Source organism: Pogona vitticeps, chromosome 6 (assembly GCF_051106095.1).
Source record: "Pogona vitticeps strain Pit_001003342236 chromosome 6, PviZW2.1, whole genome shotgun sequence".
In the NCBI taxonomy this organism is placed as follows: domain Eukaryota; kingdom Metazoa; phylum Chordata; class Lepidosauria; order Squamata; family Agamidae; genus Pogona; species Pogona vitticeps.
In genome coordinates this window covers 16351819-16376058 of record NC_135788.1, presented here as the reverse complement: position 1 = coordinate 16376058, position 24240 = coordinate 16351819, and the positions used below count along the sequence as shown (strand labels likewise).

At 43.1% G+C, this 24240-nt stretch overlaps 1 protein-coding gene across 8 annotated transcripts in view; it reads left to right on the top strand.

The window, feature by feature from the left end:
* The window catches only part of SVIL (supervillin), a 171403-nt gene that overhangs the window by 1875 nt on the left and 145288 nt on the right, over nt 1-24240 (top strand). For 4 of the 8 annotated variants that reach the window (XM_078378610.1, XM_078378607.1, XM_078378597.1 and 1 more), the window contains exon 1: nt 1962-2100. The exons of 2 other annotated variants lie outside the window; for them this stretch is intronic. The gene's annotated coding sequence lies outside the window, so the exon portion shown is untranslated. 2 more of the 8 variants (XM_078378593.1, XM_078378594.1) reach the window with 2 other exon arrangements.

Genomic DNA, 24240 nt, shown 5'->3' with positions numbered 1-24240 from the left:
GCATGCAAAAGGGCTTATTCTCAGGCAAGCAATGCACAAAATCATAGCCCTACAGGACAATCTGACAAACATATCTATTGAGAAGTTAGCAAGCAGTGAGGCTTATCCCCTGCTATGTTAAGGATTGCAGCCTCAGGTTTTAGAGAAGTAGACCTGTTACCCTGTTCCAGCAATAAAACAATATAAAACCAAAAATATTGTGGCACTTTTAGGATTAATAAATATATTTCAGTGTAACCTTTCGCATTTTCAGGGTCATGAATGTTGCAGAAGCAAACTGTATCCAGGAAAGCTAACACTGAAATGGGTTTGTTAGTCTTACAGGAACTACAATGTTTTTGGTTTTGTTTCAGTAGTAAGCTGTTGCACTCCAAGCATACACAAATCTGCTCAGAAGTAAGCCTTGTTGAATCTGATGAGACCTACCTGAAGGTAAGCTTAGACAAGGACTATAGCCTTCATCACTTAACTATGCCAGAGAATGGAACCAATTGCGTTGGGAAGTAGTGAGTGCTCCAACACTGGACACATTCAAAAGAAACTTAGACAACCACCTGGCAGATATCCTTTGATTTGTATTTCTGTATCGAGGAGGGGGTTGGACTTGATGGCCTTGTAGGCTCCTTCCAACTTCTCTATTCTGTGATATAGGGCCATCCTCCTATCTAAGTGATTATCCCTTCCTTTTCAAAGTCAGTAACCTTCAGAAGGTGGTTACAATATAGATAAAATCGTATAAACAGTTATTGGGGGGAAAATCCAATAAAATAAACAGTGCACTGGCTTAATACAGGGATCCGATAACATACACAGAGAGAGGTATAGTAGTTTTAATACTGTAGTTCTACAAACGGGAAGCTCTTCAGAGCACCCCGCAAAAGAGGAGATGGGAATCTTCCAGTTTGTTCCACAGTCATGGGGCCACCCCTAAGAAGGCCTTGTCTCTGGTTTCTACCAGATGGGTAAGAGTAGGGCTTCTTTTGCAGTTGGTATGTTCACGCTCTTGCGACTTTTAAGGTCAGTGCTAGTCCATTAAACAACCCAGACATGATAAGGGGATCAGTGCAGCTCTTATAATGTGTGCACCCTGTTGTATCCTTGCCAGCAGCCTAGCTCCTAGGTTTGGGAACAACTGTAGTCACAAGGTATTGATGAGATTCAGAAAGAGGTTATTGGTCCCTCCTCTTTGGCCCTTGTAGCATCAGTTCTCTCTCTCTCTCTGTCTCTGGAGATGTTTTACAGCCAGTCTTCTGCAGGAAATCCACTAGTCCTATCTGAGGCATCACTAGCCGGTAGGGCTACAAATAACAAAAGAACACCCCAGTCCTGGCAACGCTTCTCCCCCTGGATTCCCTCTTGAAGCAAAGGCATTCTGTATATGCTCAGAGGTTGCCTGGTCTACATTTCCTGAGATCTTTCTCTCTTTCTCTCCCCCAAACGTTGGCAAGAGGAAGCTGAGAAGAGGCTACTGGATTAGCCCCCAGGTGTGGCAACACCCCCCCCCCACGCGGGGCTCCCCGCCGTGGTTCTCCATCTCCCGACGGGGAGGCGGCCTGGTTTCTTTCCCACCCCCAGAAACACACACTGGGGCTGAGGCGGCGCCGAGGGAGGGCGGCGAGTGAGAGCAACCCTCCCCTTCCGTCCCAGCCCGGGAGTCCCTCTGGCGCGCGCGCGCCTTTCCGTCTAGGGTTACTCAGTCAGCGCTCGGGGCGGCGAAGGCACCACCTCCCCTCCAGCCGAGCCGAGCCGGGCCAGGCCGGCAGCTGCAGGCGGCTCTCCCCCCTCCTCCCGCCCCGAGCCGCACCTTTTCATTGGGCGCCCGCGCGCCCTCCCCGCCCTCCCCCCCCCCAAGGCCAGCTGCTCGCTTTGCTCGCGCCTGCTGCGCGCCCGGCGGCCGCAGAAGAGGCAGCGCGAGGCGGGCGGGCGGCAGCGGCAGCGGCAGCAGCAGCAGCGAACTTTCTCCTTTGTTGGGAAACTTGGGCGCTCTTGCTCTCTCGCCCGCCCCAGCCGGGAGGCGGGGAAACTGAGGCCAGGCAGGTGGCGGCGCTCGGAGCCCGGGGAGCGGGGAGGGGCAGGGGCGAGGAGCCACCCAAGCCTGAGGTAAGAAACCCTCGGAGAGCCTCTGCCCCTAACGCCGAGGTGGGGAGCCGGGGAGAGAAGGGGGCGGCAGGAGGAGGAGGAAGAAGGCGGCCAGGTTGTGTGGGGAAGACCTCTGGAAGGGTGTGTGTGTGGAGAGGGGGGGCCACAGAGGGGTTAAAGGTCACGATTCTGGGAGAAGTTTGCAGCCCGAACCCAAAGGCGTTTAGCCCTGACCCTTTTGCTCTGTCTATGGGAAGCCGGGGGGAGAGAGTTTTTTTTTCTTTTGCCTTATATTGTGTAACCTCCTCAGCTGTGTAGAAAGTGAGCGGCGTAGCTTCCGGAGGGGACCCGCCAGTCGCCTCCTGCAAAGAGCCCTTCCAGATAAAGCTCCTCGGGAGTCAGCGTGTGCCTCCTGGCCCGAGGACAGCAGTGCTTGGGATCGAGCTCCTCCTTGGGTTACGTTGGCAGCAGACTTTTGGCTAAGGGCAACACCTGCCCGGTGGCCCGCCTGACAGCTGGGGTGGCTGAGCCTTTCTCTGGGCACCAAGCTGCTTCTTGGAGGATAAGATCCCGGTGTTTCAGAAGGGGACCCTGCAGGTTTCAAGCGCATCCCTGTTGGTGTCCCTGACTATATTTGACTGTTGCACTCTGCAGGTTTTCCTGTTTAGGAGCAGTCCCTCTCTCTAGTTGGGTGAGTTTGGCTTTCAGAAAGCATTAAAATGTCTGCTAATGTTGCAATTTGGAGCTTACCAAGGTTTTAACAAAAGGGGTTTCTTGTTTTTGCCGGTCTCTAAGCCAAGTAAGTCTTGCTTTTGGAAGGCTGTCTAGGAAGAAGCAGATCCATCATTATGTTTTGCCTGGGAGATTTAATTGTATTTTCTGAGTTACCTTTAGGTTGTCTTGAAATATCTTGTCACAATGCATCATCCTTCTTGTGCAACAAAATCCTACAGCTGTTCTGCACAACTGCAGCAGTTTCAAAATAAGTTTGGGCTGTTGTGTTGAAACTGGCTGGGTTTTAGGTCCGTAGTGCTATTTTTCTGGATGGAATCTCTGTGGAACAATGCTACGGTTCACAATTCACTAAACCTATCAAAATTGGTGTTTTCTGATCTTTATTTGTAGCAGGAATTTCACTTTTATGTATGGAACAGACCATTGCAGAGAGAATTTATGAGACACCCTTTTGGCAATAATTTACTTAGTTTAAAGTTCTCATTTATCACTGCTAGGTCAAGTATCATGACATTCAGCAGATTTAGGCTGCAAAAGTATGTCTCCCTACCTTGAAATGAGCCCTATTGAAACCAGTGGGACTTGTCTCTGACTACAGGATTGCATTGAAAATGGTCTTGATTTTGGATTTTACACATTCAATTCTTCACAGCATCTATGTCCAAATGAACATATTAGGAATTTTGTCTTAATAGTGAATACTTGCAGATAAGTCTTAATGATTTCAATGGGAGTTTAAAGTAACACTGCTCTACTATACACACTTGCCTCCAAGTAAATACTATTGACGCCATTAGGAGTTACTTCTAAGTAGATCTTCACAACATCATGCTCAGTGTGTGCTTAGGATTTGTGGTGTGGCAAAGATTTCACAATCCAAAAAAGGTGGGCCCTTCATGCATTGTGCTTTCCTGACATCTTCAAAGAGTTGTTAAAATGCTTCTTTTGTGCTTTAATCCCACCCTAGAAGGTCAGCCTCCTGCACAGCTGTTAGTTCCTCAAAAGTTTGTATTGATGAACTCACCAAACATTATTCCAAAATAAACACTGAGAACACTGTTTCCCTTTCTCTCGGTTTCTGACAGTTACTTTGCAAAAATGTTTGGCTAGGCTGTCAATAGAATTCATGGCAAAGGCTATGTAGCCTGAGAAGGCTTAGGGATGCTTTCCAGTGTGACAATCTCAGTTGCAAATAGCCTGCAACAACATCTATTTATGAAAAAGTTTTAAAGTCTTGCCTTCTGCAATCCAAAGGTAGTTCATAATAGCACTCCTCCAAATGAGTAAAACACAAGACAGCTCTAAAATTCTGCTGGGGAACTTAATAAAACAGCATAAGCCTGAGGAAATGGTTGTGTTGGTAGCCACATAACTTTTGAGATAAAACAGTTTGTGTTCTAGCCAGAGAGAAGAAGAAGCTGGAGTAGTCTGCAGCTTTTCCTAGAGTGCCATCAGGCAACACTTTGTAACTGGTGTCATTACCTCTTGCAGCAAGGACGGTATGTGTACCGTATTCCAAGCTGCTTGCATGCCTGGATATGAGTATACTGATATACTTCTGATGCTCTCTGCTCATCAGCCGATGACCTATCTTGTGCATGAGTCATTCCTATCCCAACAATTTTGAAAGCAACAATTCAAAATGTACTAACGTTTCCAAACTCTGATATTAAAGTTTAGGCAAGTAGATATGGGTTCCTCTGAGCAGACGTTTTGCCTTGAAATGTAATATAGACACATAGTATTTTTGTTTGGGACTTTTAGAACATCTTTGTGTTGTAGGAGTTGAGACAAAGCATGTCCTTGTTTTGTTTTGTTTTTGCAACTGTATGCCTACATTGGGATTAATTTCTCTCTCTTTCTCTTATTTGAACTTCCCTTTTCCAACTTTGTCAGTGACAGAGCGATCCTTATCCAAGAGGAGAAGGCTACTTCCAGGACTTCTTTAAACGGATGCCTGCTCTCCCTTGAGCAATGTTTCCAACAAACTTGCCCTTCATAGGCCAGTCCTTGTTTCCTTGCCTTTGGTAGCTCGGTTAGCTCTTGTTTAGACCAGTAAAACAGATCCATGGTTTGACTTGACCGGTCCAAGAGTCAGAATGATTTTCACTGAATGGTGAACATTTGGCTCTGTGAGTCTTCGACATCAACCTTGTGTCAGGCTCAATCTTATGGTACCTTCCTGGAGACAGTCCTAATAATGAGAATTACATCTGAGTAGACTTTACACAGGACTGTATAGGGTTAGTCTCATCAAAGTCGAGCTTTGCCCAACCTGGTGTTTTGAACTACAGTTCCTATCAGCACTGACCACTGCGGGAAATAGGAAGTTGTGTCTCACACTCTCAGACATCTGAAGGAATTTATATTGGGAAAGGTGGACAAAGTTTAACAGCTAATAATATAAGAGCCTTTTTATATTAGCTAAGCAGGTCTAGATCTGGTAGTTTCCTGGATAGGTGAGTACCTTGGAACCCACACAGACTACTTTGTGTTGTGTTGTGAAAGAAAGATGGGATGTAACTGAATAGATGATATTGGCCAAGATCTTGTTGCTTAGTGCAGTGGTTCTTAACCTTGGGTTTTTTTTGAACTGCAGCTCCCAGAAACCCCAGCCAGCACAAATGGTGGCAAAGGCTTCTGGGAGTTGCAGTCGAAAAACACCTGAGTAACCCAAGGTTAAGAACCACTGGCTTAGTGTACTCATCTGTAGGTCAGGTACGGCCATTGAATCAGTGGGGATTTGGTGAGTCAGTGCCTCCATAAGTTCCACTGATTTAATGGGCCCACTGTAATTGCAACCTACTATGTTAAGCAACAGAATACTAGCGAATTTCTGTTACTTTGGGGGTCCTGATGGGCAGAAAAACAAATAATTATAGCTGCTGTTACTAATGATTGTTGGAGCACTTGGATTTTTAAAAAAGCACACTCACATTGGAGGAAGATGGACTTTCATGCCTAGTGTCTATTCTGCAATTTAATAATTAGCATTTGTATACCACAATGGAAAGTTCAAATTACCTCACATACATTGGGCTAGGAATAGTTATATGTGAATAGATCTGTTGGAAATAGTTTGATGTAAACTAACCACTACCAACTCCAATGTATTTTAAACCAATTTTTATTCATGTGATTTTTGTTTTGCTGTGCATGTTCATTTTGAAAATCATTAATCCAATATAAAGTAGGAGTATAAAAATGTTTTCGGAAACTAGACGTGAGATTTTAAATGGTTTCATTAACCAGCATGTTAGCAGACCACATATCCTCCATTGTCTCAGCACATCGCTGATTATTGCAACCTTATCTTTCCCATTCGTTTTCAGTGTTGTACAGTATACGGGTAACTTGAGTTTTTCAGGCATTCTTTGGAATGTGTGCATTTCTCTCTTAAAACATTTTTTTTGAAGTGACATAGCGACATAGTGACATTACTTCCTAAATTCACAACCAAGCAGAAACTAGGCAATATTTAATATGACAGACATTCACACAGTATAAAGAATCAATTTTATAAGCACATTAAATTAAAAAGCCCCAACCAGCTTCTTCCAAAAATATATAAAAAAATTAAAAATTGCTTAGTGGCGAAAGAGAGAGAGAGAGAGCAGGTTTTGTGTAGTTGGGATTTTTTAGATCAATTTTAATTACAGAAAAACCCAATTCAAAAGCTGTTCTTATTGTCAGTGTAACTGTGCCCTCAGTTTAATTTTATTGAACTGGGGCTAGGCTAAGCCTGAAGCTCTCAGACAAGCGTATGGCATAAAGACTTTCAAATGTGATCAAAGAACTTGCAAGCAACCAAACCCCAAAGCAGAATCCCATGGAAGTGTGTATGTTATTTAAATGTATATTCCAGCTTTCCGCATGAACGCACCTTTGGTGGGTAGCACTAGTAAAATGGTTAAGGGGCCCACTTCAATTTTAGAAATCCTTGTGCAGACCAGCTACTGTAAACCTTGCTCTGGCATGCACCAGTAAAATATGATTTTGTAAGATTCAGTGAAAACAAGCATTGGCGTTTATAAACCAGGGTATAAAAATTGCAGCTGGTGAAGGTAAAAGTTGATAATCAGCACTAGGGGCTCATAATCAGTTTGGCAGGTTGAGCATGTCTACCTGCCAAAGGAAAATGATCAGGGAAGGAGTCTGAATAGGCTTCCCTGCTAAGATCATTCTGGAACCTGGGCCTAACTAACTCTCCTTAGGGTGAAATAGAGAGGAAGGGTTTTTGTGTCTGTTGCTTGTTTACTAGAGGGACGTGGTGGCGCTGCGGGCTAAACCGCAGAAGCCTGTGCTGCAGGGTCAGAAGACCAAGCAGTCGTAAGATCGAATCCACGTGACGGAGTGAGCGCCCATCGCTTGTCTCTGCTCCCGCCAACCTAGCGGCTCGAAAGCATGCAAATGCAAGTAGATAAATAGGGACCACTTCGGTGGGAAGGTAACAGCGTTCCGTGTCTAAGTCGCACTGGCCATGTGACCACGGAAGATTGTCTTCGGACAAACGCTGGCTCTATGGCTTGGAAACAGGGATGAGCACCGCCCCCTACAGTCGAACACGACTGGACAAAAATTGTCAAGAGGAACCTTTACCTTTACCTCCTTGTTTACTATTCTATAACAAGGATGTTTTGTATCCTGCCGCAGTCTGAACCTGCTACTTAGAAGCTACTGTTTAAAACAGACCTTGAAGATAAACTTGTATTGTTACTCCCAGAATCCCCCAGAAACCGGCCATGTTGACTGGGTGATTTTAGTGATCTGGGGAGATACAGTCCAAAAAAGAGAAACATCTTTAACCTCTGACTGAAGTAAGCCATTGCCTAATCTTAAATATTTCATTGGACTGGTGGAGGTGGAACACATGATTGTCTAAAGACTTTTTTCCCCCACCTGTGGTAAATGTAGTGGTGTGAGAACAGATGCAGTGTGGTTCTTTCTCATTTTTGTAGCTCTTAACTATATGCCTCCTCTGGTAACAGCGTCACTCTTGATTTGAAAAATCCCTTTGTGTGGACTCCGACTGCAGAGTTCCAGGCAGCTGATTGCAAAGATTAATTATATCTTGCAACCTAGTATGTATCTCCTAAAATTAGGGTTATAGGTACCTACTTCTGCAGTTGTTTCCAAGTAGTCATGTAACTGACATTCTATTGAGGCAACTTATTCATTCTCTGAACAGTGTTCAGTTGTATGATGGCAAGATGACAGAAGATGAAACTCTCTGGAGTCTTTCTAAATGTCCTTTGAATGCATTGCTACAACCTGAGAAGGAGATTTTTTTTCATATTGTGGCTGCTTCATGTTTCATCTCTGGAGGCTGTGTGGACACTTCCTGATTACTTCATGTATTTAGCTGTGGATAGAACAGAACTGGGCATCATGTTACTGTTTTCTCCATGTTAACATCCTGTTTGTTTTAAAAGTCCAAGCTGTTTTTTTTTAAGTAGGAAATTTTAATATCCACTGTAACTTCAGGTCTAAACTTGGACACAGGTGAAGATTGAAGTGTTCTCAGTCACTTTGAAAGATAGAAGCATTAAAAGTAAGTGACTAGCAAAAGCAAGTGCTATTATGAGTCAAAATCTCAAATTACAGCCTGATCCTTTTTTTTTCTCTTCCTCTTTCCTACAAGTTTTGAATTATTGCTCTTAATTTCTGAACAATAGGATTTTATTCTTGCTGGCATTGAAGGTTTGCGTCCTCTCAAGAGATGTTACATGTGGGAATGAAGTTTTAATTGCAGCTAGTAAATTGTACCTTTGGGGCTTAAAATGTGCCTTCTTTTAAGTTGGCTTCTGAGAAGTAAGGAGTTGTGTTTTTTTAAGGTATTTTACTAAGCAACATGTTCAGAGGAAGAATATGGGTGAGGACTAAATGTTGCACAATAACAAGAGAAGGCCATCTATTACATGGTACTTATAAGAAAATCTCGTTGTCTAGGATTCTAGGTTACGGTAAGTAACTGCTCTGGCCTGATCCAGTAAGGCCATGCCTTTACCTTCCAGGTGGTACTTTAAGCTGCACAGGTTTCTTATTCTTCTAAGTGGTCTCTGCAGACCCTTATATCTTTTATACTTATTTAAGATCCTATTGCTGATTTATTCTTCTGTAACAGAATTTATGTAAGTCCAGGTGTCAAACTTCAGCTCATTAATGAGGTGCTGGTTGTGTTCCTGGACACACACCTATTCACATGCAGCATTAATGCACACCAGTTTGTAGTTAGGCTTTATGCAGTTTTGCTTATGCAAGGCAATAGGTTTCTGACTATTGAAAAGATATGAGAGGGATTGTGCTTGATGTATATTCTTGCATTTGGTAATGCAAGTCTTGTTGATTCTGCACCATTTCTTAGAGTGATTTCATGCTTCTGGAGAAAACAGCCTTTCTTAGTAGATGCAGAGTTCTGTTCTTCCGAGGACACTTGTTCTGGAATCAGCAACATCATCTTACGCAAGTTGAGTTATAAGGAAACAAGGTTGCCTTGGCCCATCCTTGGTAGAGAGTATGAGGTGCTCTTTAAATTCGAAGATAACACAGAGGTGGGAGGGGTAGCTGTTAACTCCAGAAGACATCATCAGGATTTGTTACCTGTCTGTCATGGGTTTGGAGGGAAAGTTCCATCCTATGGGGAGTGGAAGGCGGGACATCAGGAGGAGGGGCTGTACTGTATAAATATGTGATGCCTGTGTGGTGAGCAGAGAGATGCTAGGAGACACTGGGATGTGACGAAGCAGCAGCTGGGAAGAAGAAGCTGTTGTGGGAGTCTGTGTGTCAGACAGGGTACTACTGTGTGTCAGAGTACCAACCTGATAGGTTCAGGTGTCTGTTGGTTAGCCAGAACTGATAGGTTCAGGGTCTGTGCTTCAAGTTAAGGGTTCTGGGTGAACCAAACTGTATGTTTGTATGAGGGAGAATAAGCCACGTTACTTTATCTTATTCACCTGATTGTTTATTTTTCCCTGTGTGTATTTAAATAAACCTTATTCTTTTTATTGTTTAAAAATCCATCCCTGGTCTGTGTGACTTCTTATAGGGAATGGTTGGTGGCAGCTTAGTGTAACTGTGTGACATATCCCAGTAGGTCTGGGTTTGTCACATTGATTGGTGTCCAGCGTGTGGGATACGACTGGTCCAGTTGTCCAGTGGTCCAGCAAAGCCTTGGCAAGTGTGCCCAGAGCAAGGGGGGTCTAGTCAGGGACAGTCTGAGGCGCGTAGGTAATCTTCTAGGTGTACCTCACGGGGAGGTGCGCTAGTAGAAGAACGTGCCAACTGGGGAGACTTAGATTAAGGTGCTCTGAGGCAGCCTAGTTTTGGCGGGAAAAAGCTGAGGCAAAACTGCGTAGTAACAGTGAGCTAGCTTGCCAGCTGAGAGGCCCAGCAGAGGGGGGTAGGCTCTGACTCGATACTGTTGCAAGTTAGTGCTGAAGAACAGCAGCAATCTCTAGGGAGAGCTGGTTCTGAGGCAAGAAGGAAAAAAGTGGTCGTTTTATTTTGAGGCTTGACTTTTAAAGCAGCCTGTTCTGAGGGGGGGATTATGCCCTTGACTCGAAGCCAGATGGCAGACATGAGTGAAGTGAAAGACCCCCAGATTGACCAAGGTTCTGAGGATGAATTTGGCTCAGTGCAGGGTGACAGCACAGGAGAGCAGAACCCAGAACTTAGAAAATTGCTCATAGCCCAACAGCATGAACTGAGGATGAGGCAATTTGAAATGGAGGAAAGGGAAAGAGAAGAAAGGTTAGAGAGAGAGAGAATGGAGAGGGAAGAAAGAATGGAGAGAGAGAAAATTGCTCTGGAAAAAGAAAGGATGGCGTTTGAATTAAGAAAACTGGAACTGATGAACCAGAACAATAATAACAATAGGGATTCTGAGGGAGGCCAACTGTCTAAAGCTGACCTGAAGAAATTCCCTGTGTACCACAAGGGAGATTGTCCCGAGGTGTTCTTTTCCTTAGTGGAAAGAGCGTTTGTGGACTTCTCAGTGAGGGAAACTGAGAAGATGACCATCATGCGATCTTTAATCAGTGGTAGCCTGGCTGAGGTTTATGCCGAGATGCCTGAGGAACTGATGAAAGATTTTGCAGAGTTTAAAAAACTGGTGTTTGCCAGACATGGGATAAATGCAGAGCAGCTGAGACAAAGATTCAGGTCCCTCACAAAAAAACCAGAACAGACTTTTACCCAAGTGGGGGCCCAATTGGTGAGGCTGCTTGAGAAATGGCTATCGCAGGAAGGGACAGAGACCTATGAGCAGCTTAAAGACTTGATAGCACTGGAACAGTTCTATTCAGTCCTGCATGGGGAATTGAAATTCCAGGTGAGGGAAAGGAAACCGAAATCTGTGGCAGCAGCCGCAGAGATCGCAGATTTTATTTCCCAAATAAGAAAGCCCTTGGGTGAGGGGAAATCTGTAGGTAAACCCAAAGAAACCTACAGCAAGTACTCTCAGGGACCAGGGAAAAGCCAGCAAGGGGGAGGGGCCCATGGTGAAGGGAAGCCCTCAGACATGAAACAAAGACCTCAGATTTTGGAGGGAAAACCAAAACAAGATGAGAGAGAAGCAAAATACACCAGAAAATGCTATTTCTGTCAGGGAAAGGGTCATCTAATCTCAGAGTGTGAGAAATTAAAGCAGCTAAAAGGAATGGTGCCTCAGGAGTCTAGTGGAACCAAGCCAAAAGCTGTGTTCTGTGTCCAGAAAGAGCAAGGCTCAGTCTCACTGAGGGAGCCTGTTGCCATGGCTACTCAGTCTGGAACAGCTACCTCTGCCGATCAGGCTGAGGAAAATGGTCCTCTTGTGGAGGTAAAGCGCTGCTTGCTGGTGAAAACAGATTCTCAGTTGTTTGAGACAGCCGGGGTGGACGTAGGAATACTTGACCGTCAGTATAGGGGGCTGCGGGACACTTGTTCCCAGGTAACCCTGTGCCATCCAGATATTATTCCTAGGGAGTTTATAATCCCAAATGAGAGCATGAAGGTGGCAGGAATTGAGGGGCAGGTAATCTCTCTGCCAGTAGCAGAGGTACCTGTCAACTTTCAAGGCTGGAGGGGGGTTTGGCGGCTAGCGATTTCATCGACTCTGCCAGCAGCCGTGCTCGTGGGAAATGACCTGGCTGAACATGTGAAACGGGTGCTAGTGATTACACGCTCACAAGCCACCACAGGGACAGTTCAGGGGGTTAATGATGAGCCAGAGACGGAAGCAGAGGGCAGTTCAGAAGCTGTGGTGGAAACCTTAACCACAGACAGCAGATTTGGACAGGAGCAAAAGGCAGACGCCACTCTCCAAAAGTGTTTTGAACAGGTGACTGACGCCCAGCTAACACCTGAAACCCCAGTGAGATTTCTGGAGGAAAAGGGGATTTTATATAGAGAAACCCTGAGGAATATCTCAAAAGGGGGAGATGGGATCAGAAGTCAGCTGGTGGTACCTGAAAAGTATCGCCCCATGATATTACAAAGGGGTCACTCTGACATGTTTGCTGCACACTTAGGGGTGAAAGGGCCCCTTGATTTGATCAAACAAAATTGGGAGCAGATCACCCAGGATGACTCACAAGACGTTGTGACATACATAGACACCTTGATGAATGACCTAAGGAGAAATCTAGAGCTGGCAGCAGAAAACCTGCAAGCTCAGAAGGTCAGACAGAAAACATGGTATGACCACAAAGCTAGAGAGAGGCACTTTGACCCAGGGGAGGAAGTGCTTTGGCTTAGGCCCTGCAGAGAGAATAAACTGCAGCTCAAATGGGCAGGACCATATAGGGTCATTTCCAAGATGTCAGACCTGAACTACCTAATAGAGCAGGAGGAGAACCAAGCAAGGAGGGTGGTTCATGTGAATGCCCTAAAACCCTACTACCGAGGGGAACAGAGGGTTTTATTCGCGATAAAAGCAGCTGAGAGTGAGGAAGCGGAATTACCCTTCTGGGAGGGTAGAGGGGAAGTAAAATACAACCCAGAGGAGGTAAAGATCAGTCCTGCACTCACCCAAGACCAGCAGCAAGAACTAAAAATGCTGCTTAGTAAATATCAACAGGTGTTTTCCAACAAGCCGGGGATAGTGAAGGGAGTGATGCATCGGATCCACACAGGGGATGCACCCCCGCAGGCAGTATCCCCATACCGAGTAACGGGACCCTATAGGGACAAGGTGCGGAAGGAGCTGGACGAGATGCTGAGGGAGAACATAATCGTCCCCTCTTCTAGTCCTTGGTCCTCTCCGATAGTCCTTGTGGACAAGCCTGATGGGAGCATTAGGTTTTGTGTCGATTACAGGAAATTAAACCGTGTAACCACTCCTGATGCCTACCCAATGCCCAGGCTAGACAACCTGATTGAAACCATAGGGGGTTGTCGGTTCATCTCATCATTGGACCTGGTAAAGGGATATTGGCAATTAAGAATTGATCCCAGGGATCAAGAAAAGACTGCCTTTTGCAGCCCTTTTGGTCTCTATGAGTTTCGAGTCCTGAGCTTTGGTCTCAGAAATGCACCAGCCACATTCCAAAGGCTGATGGACCAGACCTTGGCAGGGCTCAGTGACTTTACAGTGGCCTACATTGACGACATAGGGATCTTCAGTAATACCTGGGAAGATCACCTGATACACCTGGAGTTAGTGCTGCAGAGGTTAAGTGCAGCAGGGCTAACAGTAAAGGCCAGCAAGTGTCAGCTGGGTAGCCCAGAAATAAAATACTTGGGTCACATGGTAGGGGGAGGAATGATAAAACCCCTGGAGGCCAAAATAGAAGCTGTTCGTGATTGGCCCAGACCCAACACCAAGAAAAAAGTCAAATCATTTCTTGGGTTGGTGGGCTACTACAGAAAGTTCATCCCGAGGTTTAGCGAGATTGCGGCTCCGCTGACCGATCTGACGAGGAAGAAGGCTGATGACCGCATCCCGTGGACCAGCGACTGTGAGGCGGCGTTCCAGAGGTTGAAGGAGGCGTTAATCAACTATCCAGTGTTGCGGGCTCCAGACTTCGACCGGGAGTTCATCATCTACACCGATGCGTCTAACAGCGGGGTAGGAGCAGTTCTGTGCCAGGAGGATGAGAATGGTGACCAGCATCCAGTGTCCTACCTGAGTAGGAAACTTCAAAAAGGTGAGAGACATTTGGCAACCGTGGAGAAGGAGTGTTTGGCCATAGTCTACGCGATCCAGAAGGCCAAGCCTTACATCTGGGGAAGACATTTTATTCTGTGTACTGACCATTCACCATTGCAATGGTTAAAGACAATGAAAACCCACAATAGCAAACTTATGAGGTGGGCTTTAAACCTACAGGACTATGACTTTGAAGTGAAGGTGGTCAGAGGGTCAGTGAACTGTGTTGCTGACGCCTTATCAAGAAGACCTGAAGAATGAAGACGGCGAAAGGACATGGACTATGTGTATATAATGATGACAAAAAGTAAAATGTACCTGTTTTTGAATTGGTTTGTATGAATAAAGGTAAATTGATGTAATGTAGATGGTAAATGTTTAAATGCCTATTTGCTATGGTTTAATTTGGAATGTAAGTATGAGTAAGTATGATATGGTATGTATAACTGTTGTTGTGTATTTTACCCAGGTTGTTTTTTGGTGAAAAGCACCTTAGCTTTCCCCCTACAAAACAACTTATAAAGAGGGGAGGTGTTACATACAGCACTGATGTTACCTGTCTGTCATGGGTTTGGAGGGAAAGTTCCATCCTATGGGGAGTGGAAGGCGGGACATCAGGAGGAGGGGCTGTACTGTATAAATATGTGATGCCTGTGTGGTGAGCAGAGAGATGCTAGGAGACACTGGGATGTGACGAAGCAGCAGCTGGGAAGAAGAAGCTGTTGTGGGAGTCTGTGTGTCAGACAGGGTACTACTGTGTGTCAGAGTACCAACCTGATAGGTTCAGGTGTCTGTTGGTTAGCCAGAACTGATAGGTTCAGGGTCTGTGCTTCAAGTTAAGGGTTCTGGGTGAACCAAACTGTATGTTTGTATGAGGGAGAATAAGCCACGTTACTTTATCTTATTCACCTGATTGTTTATTTTTCCCTGTGTGTATTTAAATAAACCTTATTCTTTTTATTGTTTAAAAATCCATCCCTGGTCTGTGTGACTTCTTATAGGGAATGGTTGGTGGCAGCTTAGTGTAACTGTGTGACATATCCCAGTAGGTCTGGGTTTGTCACAACAAGGTTGCCTTGGCCCATCCTTGGTAGAGAGTATGAGGTGCTCTTTAAATTCGAAGATAACACAGAGGTGGGAGGGGTAGCTGTTAACTCCAGAAGACATCATCAGGATTCAAGACAACTTAAACAGATTGGAGAACTGGGCAAAACAACATGCATTTCAGCAGAGGAAAATTTAAAATTGAACATTTAGGCAGAAGAAACCAAGTGCATAAATATGGATGACAAGTGATTTAATATATATGAAAAGGATGTATGTAATGCTCTTAGTAGACCAGAAGCTCGACATGAGTCAACAGTAGAGATGTGCACAAACTGCCTGTTTGACAGTTTATCAGGGTTCGTTTACCAGGCACACAGATGATTTGCAGTCCGGTGCCCTCCCTCCTCTGGGTGCTGTCTCTGAGTGGGTGCCCACCAGAGGGGGAGGGCACCGAACCATGTAACAGCTGTGAGACCAGTTAATGAACCACTCCAAATTCATGCCCATGTCTAGTCAACAGTGTGATATAGCAGCCAAAAAAGAGCAAATGTAATATTAGCTTGAAGCAACGGAAGTAAAGTGTCCAAATCACCACTCTATTTTGCTTTGGTCAGACTTCACCTAGGAAACTGTGTCCAACTCTGGGTACCACAGTTTAAGAAGGCTATCCCGCTGTGTAGAAAAGGGTGGTAAGGATGCTAAAAAGTCTGGCAATCAAGTTATATGAGAAACGGTTGAGGGTGATGTGTTTGTTTAACCTGGAGAAGAAAAGACTGAGATGATTTGATGGCCATCTTCAAATATTTGAAGAACTGTCATACAGAAAATGGAACAAGCTTATTTTCTATGACATAGAGGTAGCACTTGATGTAATAGATTCAAATTATAAGAAAGGAAGTTTTAGCTAAATATTAGGAGGAACTTTTTAACAGTAAGAACTCTTTGATAGTAGTTGGATGGGACTGTCATGCAGGGTGTTGGACACTCTCTTTATGGGATTCTTAGCTGTTGATTTCTTGATTCAGAGAGAGTTGGTCTTAATGACCCAGGGTGTTCCTTCCAGCTGTACAGTTCTGTGATTCTGTGAGGTGGCAGTGGCCCTCCAGGTTTTGAAGCAACTTTTTTTTCCTGTCCAACCTGGGCATGTCACAGATGAAGTCTGTGACCTTTTCTATGCAAAACATGCCTTCTACCACTGAGTGACAATCCCACTCACTGTTTTGAAATTAGACATCAAGAAGGTGACTTCAGTAGGATTTCAAACTGGACATGGTTTCCAAACAAAGAGGTGGCCTTGGCTGTAATCTCACTGGATATTTCTGTTCCCTCTTATCACAGTTATTGTGCAACAGATGTTCTGCTGAAAGCTGTTTCTAAACCTTTCAGATCTTAATAAGAAAATATTACTGTGCATGCACGACATGGATTGAAGGTTTGTGCTTCATAGTTTTTATCTTTAAAAGGGGGGGGGGAACTACCCAAGAGCACTGTGTAAGTCTCACATAGTTATTTTAAGACAAATACAATTTACTTCAGAGAGAGAGAGAGAGAGAAGGAGAGAGAAAGAAATGAGTGAAATGATAAGGACTACTTCCTCCCCAAGCCTCTAATTCCATAACAACACTGTAACTTTATTTGGATTTATGTATATGCAATGATAGGATCATTAAGTACATTTCTTAAATATACTGTTGCAGCTGAAGTACATCACCCTGGAGTTACATTGACATCTATCATCTTAATACTCTGATATTTTATCTCTTTCTGAGCAACAAAATAGCCCAAAGAAATTGGGATTGGAATGAAAGTTGGGCATTTGTGTTTGAAAAAAGCACACAAACATTGCATACCGGGGTAGGTTGTGTCTGTAGATCAATTTACAGTGTTGGTCAGAAACAACAAAAAGCCGATTATTCAAGTGTCTGTCAGATTTAAGTATAAGCATGCAATAGTTTTTGCTGTGCTATATAAGAATGGGAGTACTTCAGGTTGTTTCTCCTGCTGCTGTTTTTCGGACAAGCCTTCCTATAGATCACAAATGGTATCTGTTCCAAAGGCACCCTAGTCATGCTACCTGACATATTTCGTTTGATTACATGTTGGCCCCATCCTTCCTTCAGGCTGCCCAGAGGTGTTGATTGGCTCAATATCACTCAATGAACAGTATGAGCAAGCAGAGTTTTGAACCTGGGTTCTGTCCCCATGTATAACACTATGGCTAAAATCCTGTTTTGCAGCTTAGGTAGTATAAGGCTGATGATGTCATCAGCTGCAACTTTTTTTTGGAACTCAAGAATTTCTAACTCCCCCCCCCCCGAAAAACCTGTCAGGACTCCCTTGGGATTCTTGCTGTCATGGGGAGATCATTGAGCAGCCATGGGAGGTGGGGAGTCTTTATTTTGTGAAAAGCATCATCAGTGATAAAATCATCCCAGCAATGGCGATTTTTGGCAATTAAAGACTTCCCTTTCAGGTCAGTACATATCTGCCAACTGTAAATGAGGGATATGAATTCAAAAGGTACATTCTAAGGTATCTCAGTTCAGTATCTGAATTGCTTTCTTTGATACTTAGCAATTTGTTTTGCAAGCTCCAGTTGCATCGTCGTATCTGTTTGCATTTGGTCAGAAGTAAGGAGCAGCTGCACTGCATGCGCCAGACTTGTGCTTGGCTGCTGGCTGCTTCTGCTTTTCACGGTGTGTGTGCGTCTTTAAATGTGTATCATTATTTTGGACTGCAGTACAGGCTCCTACAAAGTGTCTCACATTTCCCAGCTGTTTCCCAGTTTTTCTCAGCCTAACCCTGTCAGCTGCTTTCACACAAGCAGTTGCAACTATCCTGGATCTTACTATTTCTACAGTACTGTATCTTGTTCTATTGTTTCTAATGGCCAAGCTTTTAATTCATTGAAGTTAAAGGTGCTGCTGGATATGAGCTGAGCTATTATTTTCAGAGTATGTCTGTATTATCTTAAGAGCCGAATGTTTCGCCAGTCAAAATCATTAGTAAATTTAGCAATTTTATGGTGTTGTACAATGAAATGGTCCAAAGTCTCTTAACAAGTTACATTGGAGTAGCACAAGCAACACAGTTTTTGGATGCACATTGTCCCAAGTTAATTAACTATTGTAGACATTATCAGTTGCATACTAAGTAGTATGACTCAGAGTGCAACTGATAATGTCTCCAGTGATTTCATAACTTGGGCCAGTTTGCTTTCAAAAGTTGTGTTGCTTGCATAGCTATGGGAGAGGATTTGGACCAATACATTGTCAGTTCTAAAAAAAGTGCAAAAAAGGACAAAATAAAACCAATTTCCTATTTAGGTTGATGTTTTCAGTGTACGAAGGATCAATTCAATTTACAGAGAAGTGTAGCAGGTGATGTGGTGGCACTGCGGGTTAAACTGCAGAAGCCTCTGTGCTGCAAGGTCAGAAGACCAGCCGTCTTAAGATCGAATCCACGCGATGGAGTGAGCTCCTGTCACTTGTCCCAGCTCCCACCAACCTAACAGTTCGCAAGCATGTAAAAATGTGAGTTGATAAATAGGTATCACCATGGTGGGAAGGTAACAGCGTTCCGTATCTAGTCGCACTGGCCACGTGACCATGGAAACTGTCTACGACAAACGCTGGCTCTAAGGCTTGGAAATGGAGATGAGCACCGCACCCTAGAGTTGGAAATGACTTGACTAAATGTCAAGGGGAACCTCTTTAGGGTAGCAGGTGACTTTCTTTTCGGAGATCCATCTCCAATACATACTGGTGATGCTACAGGTCTGATTTCTTGGTGTGGTAGCTTTTGCAGAGTCATGGAGAGGATAAACAGGAAGTTGTCAGGTACCAGGAAAAAGAAATTTTGTAGATTCTGTTTATCCCTAGAAGTGGGATACTGTATAAAATAGGCTGCAGGAAGAGATAAAGTGATGCTGTACATGGGTGGCTTGTGGACTGAAAAAGGAGGCCACCTTCCCTCACCATTTGGTAGCCGTCTCTTGCTTAGTTCATTACCATCCAGAGATGTTGTGCTAGTGTGCTCATGTTGAAAGCAACGGTCTTCATAAAGTAATGAGGATCTTCTATCTTAATAAAAAGATAGTTCTATGCAGTCTTTATAAGACACTTTATACATGCTGCTGAAATGAAACAGTCAAGTCTCTAGGTGATAAAAAGATGACACTGTAGTACTGTCAAGCAGTAGATTCATTGGATTTCAAAAATCTAGCCAATCATTGACATTAATGGTTTTGTCTGTTATGGTTGAAATGCAATTTTGTGTCTGGAATTAGGCCAAACCCAGCCTGGAAATCTTATTGCTTCCTTATTTGGCAGTCTCAAGAGTGCTATGGAACAGCTTGACATGAGATTACAAGATTTTAGCTGTAGAAGTGTTCTGCATAACTGAGAAGCTCTCTACCCTTTCTGCCACCTAAATATTTCAACTGCTTACTTACAGGTATTTGCTGTATAAACAGATGTGCTTTTAATTCTTATCTAGATAGGTAAATAAAAAAATACCCAGTGGGGTATTTGCTGATCCCATGGGAATTCCATTTTATTGGGGTTAGCAGTGGGATTTGGATTTTAATCTGCATGCCTTGTATTTCCTGAATTCACTGAGAATTTCATTATTCTTCCTGAATTGGTCCAATCTGTTGACAACCACTGTGTGTCACTTCTGCTTCTTGGCTTCATGACTTGCTGAAAGTGGCATGTGACATTTTGATCCCAATATATTAAACTGGCTGGCATATTGGCAAAAAGCAATAGATCTGTTGGGACAATATATGCCCCATCTGCTTTTGTCTATAAAAAGAGCTAATTGCACATTGCAAACAACTGAAATATGGAGACATATATAGAAGTCATTGGATGATAGTCTCATAAATCATCTGTTTTCTAAGTCTAGTTATGTATGAATTCTGTAGCAAAATATGACTCTAGGGGACTAATGTGAGATCTGTGCAAGGAGATGAGGGTTAGCTGTGGTGAAAGATAAGAACGATGGAGACAACCACATACCTCAGGAGAAGTTCCACATTTGAGTCCCACCACTGCCAATATCCTGCCATTAGGAGCAGAATCTCAATTGACTGCTGCATTTATATACAACTTAATAAGATAATATCTCTGGTTTGTTTGCATTAAAATATACCTCTTATATACAGTAATATAAAATTGTGAAATATATGAAATATATTTTTATCTGTATCTTTTTATCTGTACTGGTATCTGCTTAAGGACAAGCCAGTTTATAAAGAACACATCGTCTGGAAAATTTGTATTGCTCATTATTTATTTATTATATGGATATATTCAAACCTTCCTGGACTATTTATTTATTTATTGGATTTATACCCCTCACCATCTAGCAATCAGGCCACTCTGGGCGGCTAACAATATAAACAGTAATATTAAAACATGATAGAAAATAAAATAATACATAGCAACAAGATAAATTAAAACAGATGGCAATGAAGGTGGTAAAAGGGTGATGAAAAGGATGGTAAAAAGGAGGCCCGAGATCTTAATGGTCAGGGATCTCACTGAACCATCTGCAGTGTGTATCTTCTTCAAATACTTTGAAGTCTAAAAAGCAAAGAATTCATGAAGGAGCCTGTGTTGGATAATTGTATGTCTTATTGCATTTGATCAGATTTATTGGAACATTTGTATACTAGAATTTCAGTCCTAGAGCTTGAACAGATTACTTTTTTTGAATACAGTTTCTGGAATCTTCCTGTCCGGATGGCCAGTTCAGATGTACCAGTGGCTAGCCAGAAGATTCTGAGAACTATAATCCCAAAAAAGTAACTTTTCCAAGTTTTTTTTTTAATTAATTTATATCCCGCCTATCTAGTCCGATGGTTAGTTCCTGTACAAGCAAGCTACATGACAGAGGTATTATTTATAATTAAAACCAGAGTTACAGGGTAGCATCCCAATGATATTTCCTGCTGTGCATCTGTTTCTGAATAACTATTCCATATTAGTTCCTTAATGATGTACAATATGTTCCTAAGGAACTTCCCCCCCCCCCCCCCAAACAAGTTTTAGTGGTTCTGAAATATATGTGCATATAAGAGACAGAGAGTCTACAAAGGAACTCACAGCCAGACTACTCTGGTATGAGGCAATGTTGCTTCCCTGTATACTGTGCCTTGCAAATTGAGAAGCAGCTTCAGCAGCATAGTCCTTCCATCCCCATAAATTATCTAATCCCTTCCCTGGAGATTTTTAATCATTAATTAGAGCTGTATTTGCACAAATGCTAACAGTGATTACTGTTGATCAAGAATCCCGACTGAACAAGAGTTTGCTAACCAATTTTTCCAATCCTGCTTTCAAATTTAGGTTGAAGTGGGGTGGGGTTAGCCCCTCTTTAGTGTAGGTACTTCTCACAATTATTTCTTCCGCTTTGCAACTGTGGTTGTCAGAGAGCCACTGGTACTGTACGTCTGCACTGGATCTGTGAGGTTTTCCCTTATTCCCCTTCCAAATTGGTAAAAAAACAAGTGTATTGGATTGGATTTGCTGTTACCTATAGTATATAAATAACATGTGTCCTGTAAGAAAAATATAATCTGCTATAGTTCCAGAATGCCCAACAGCTGGGGCAGAGATTTAAAAAGTTACTTTTTTGGACTAAACTCCCAGAGCAGTCCAGCTAGCATGGCCACTGGGGGGAGTTGTCAAAAAAAGTAACTTCTTTCACCTCTGAGCTGGAGGCAACCACTGTAGCTTGATGTTTTTCTCTGGTTATTCTGCTGTGTATGTTCTGTGTGGGCCCCAGCCTTTTCTATTTAGGACTTGACTGATAACAGTCTTCTGATAAAGTAGTGGAGTTTTTCTGAATTGAAAAAGACACTGTGCTAATATTTGTTAAAAATAAGTGCTGAACATAAAAGGAAGAATGGAAGAGGTGCATAGCACTGTGTCAGAGAAGAAACAATGATGACAGCTCTTGGAGTAGGCATTTGTGTGAAGATAAGCTGTTACTTGCAGTCAGAAGGCCTTTGCAGATATGCGTGTGAAAGAGAAGAAAGGCAAGGAAAAATAACGTCTTCTCTTTTCAGAAGTGTTGCTGTTCTTTTTTGTGCATTTGATGCAGACCCTGAACTTGGATCTCATATCTGGCATGTGTGGGCAATGCATAGACATATTTCAGTGACAGATTGTGACACCTTCCGTCAGATGGCACAACAGCACCATAGCTACGAGGAACTTGACATGTCAACAAACCATCTTCCAACTTTGTCCCTGACATGACAGACCGAGCTTTAGGAGTAGCTTATCATTCCTTTTGACTACTATAACTAGTTGTTTAAATAAACTCATCCGTAGATAAGGTGCAGTGTTTATTTTCTGAAGGATGAAGCCACGCCAAGGGCACTTGGTTGCTGCCATACTCTCTTCTTCTACTTCTGCTTTGCATGTAGGAGGAGCCAGGCTGAATCTACAACATATTAAATTAGGAAGATTACAAATCAAAGCGCTGAGAATGAGCTCTTTCTGTGACTTTAGGGATCCTATTCTGGGCAAAATAGACAATATTGAGCAGAAGGGACCATTTATTTGATCTTGTTAAATATAAACTTCAGCAGTATTCCTAGTTACAAGGATTTATTGTCTCAAATGGACACTTAATTTTTTTGCTTCTATGTCTCCTCCTACCTATTTTTTTTCCTGTTGTAGCATCTTCCAGTAACTTTATCGAACTTTTTTGGTGGAACCTCTGCCTCCAGATGTTGCTTAAATGCTTCTACTGTCATCTTTTGCTGTTGGCCATGCTTGTTGGGACTTGTGGGTTGCTAGTAACATCTGGACGGGTATATGTTATCTATTTCTGTTCTGCTCTTTTGTTTAACGTCAAGTTTTAATAATTCTGAACTATTTAAAGTGGCTTTTTGAAAATTATTCTGGTGCTTGTTTTTACTTGTTCTTGATCTGTCTTTGTGGGTATATTATGTCTCTTTTTTCTCCATTGCTTTGCCTAAAAAGAAGAAGAAGAAGAAGAAGAAGCTCAAAGGGACATACCCAGGCTGCAAATCAATCAAGCCTTCTTTAAAGATGTCTAATGCTTCTGGTTTGACAGCAGGCATGACCTCTTTAAATATGCGCTGTGTCAACATTGCTTATAAAAAGGAGAGAAAACCCAGTACCGTACTACTTATTCACTTTTCCTACATGTCCCGTCAGCCCACCGATGCAGGATTTGAATTCAGCCTCTTTCCCTAGCTAGCATAGCCCATAGCAAGGGGTGGAATAATTGCCATCTGACACCATGTTTAGGGCCACCTCTTTTGATCCTGAGTTTGGAATAAAAACCTCCTCAACAAAGCAGCACAGATCATTCATTCGACTCAGCTTAAAGTGGCATCTTTAAAATAAATAAGTGTTGTTCACTAAATTTAAAACTGATGCGAAGGCTGAAATCCTGTTGTTTGGAATAGTTGGTCGGAACTAGAGTATGCCTATTGAATCAATGGAACTTGCAGAGGAATTCACTCACCAAATCCCCACTGATTCAGTGCATCTACTCTAGAGGTGACTTATTATGATAAGCAGTAAGATTTCAGTGGTTGAGACAGATAAAGGCTATGCTGTTAAGGAGAGGCTGACTTCCGTGGTGCTCTGCAGCATAAAGGGAGCTGGAGGCAATTGTGAAAAATGTTGGAAGGAATTACAAACCGTGCTGTGTCCTTGAATCTGGTTTCAAATGTCTAAGCATTACTTTGTTAATCTCAAATTATGATCCTTTATTTTTTTTAAAGCTCCACTTTAAAGGAGCATAATCGGAGATTGCTATTTTATCATTGGTAGCTGCCTTATATGCTAAGCGCCTGTTTGGTTCACTATTGCCTGTGCTAACAATGGGAAACCTTTTCATCTCTGGCTAAATTTAGTTTCTGAGTCTTGTATTCTACTGTTAGGTAAAGGTATCATGGAGATGGAGAGTGGCCACTTTAGGAACTTCGGAGGACTGTATTGAATCTCCATCAGAGTATGAGATGCCCCATAACTGGGTCTAAAAAGTGTCAGAAACAGGGCATTTCTAGCATCATCCAAAAATGCCAGGGGTTAAGCTTAGGATCTGGTGTAGAGATGGGGACGAACTGCCATTTGGCGGTTCATCCTGGTTCATAGTCCGTCAAAAGACCATGAACCACAAATTTCCTCCCCATGAACCAACGAACCACAAATTGGTTTGTCAGGGTTCTTTTTTAAGACAGTCCAAGGGTGTCTTTAAAAAAA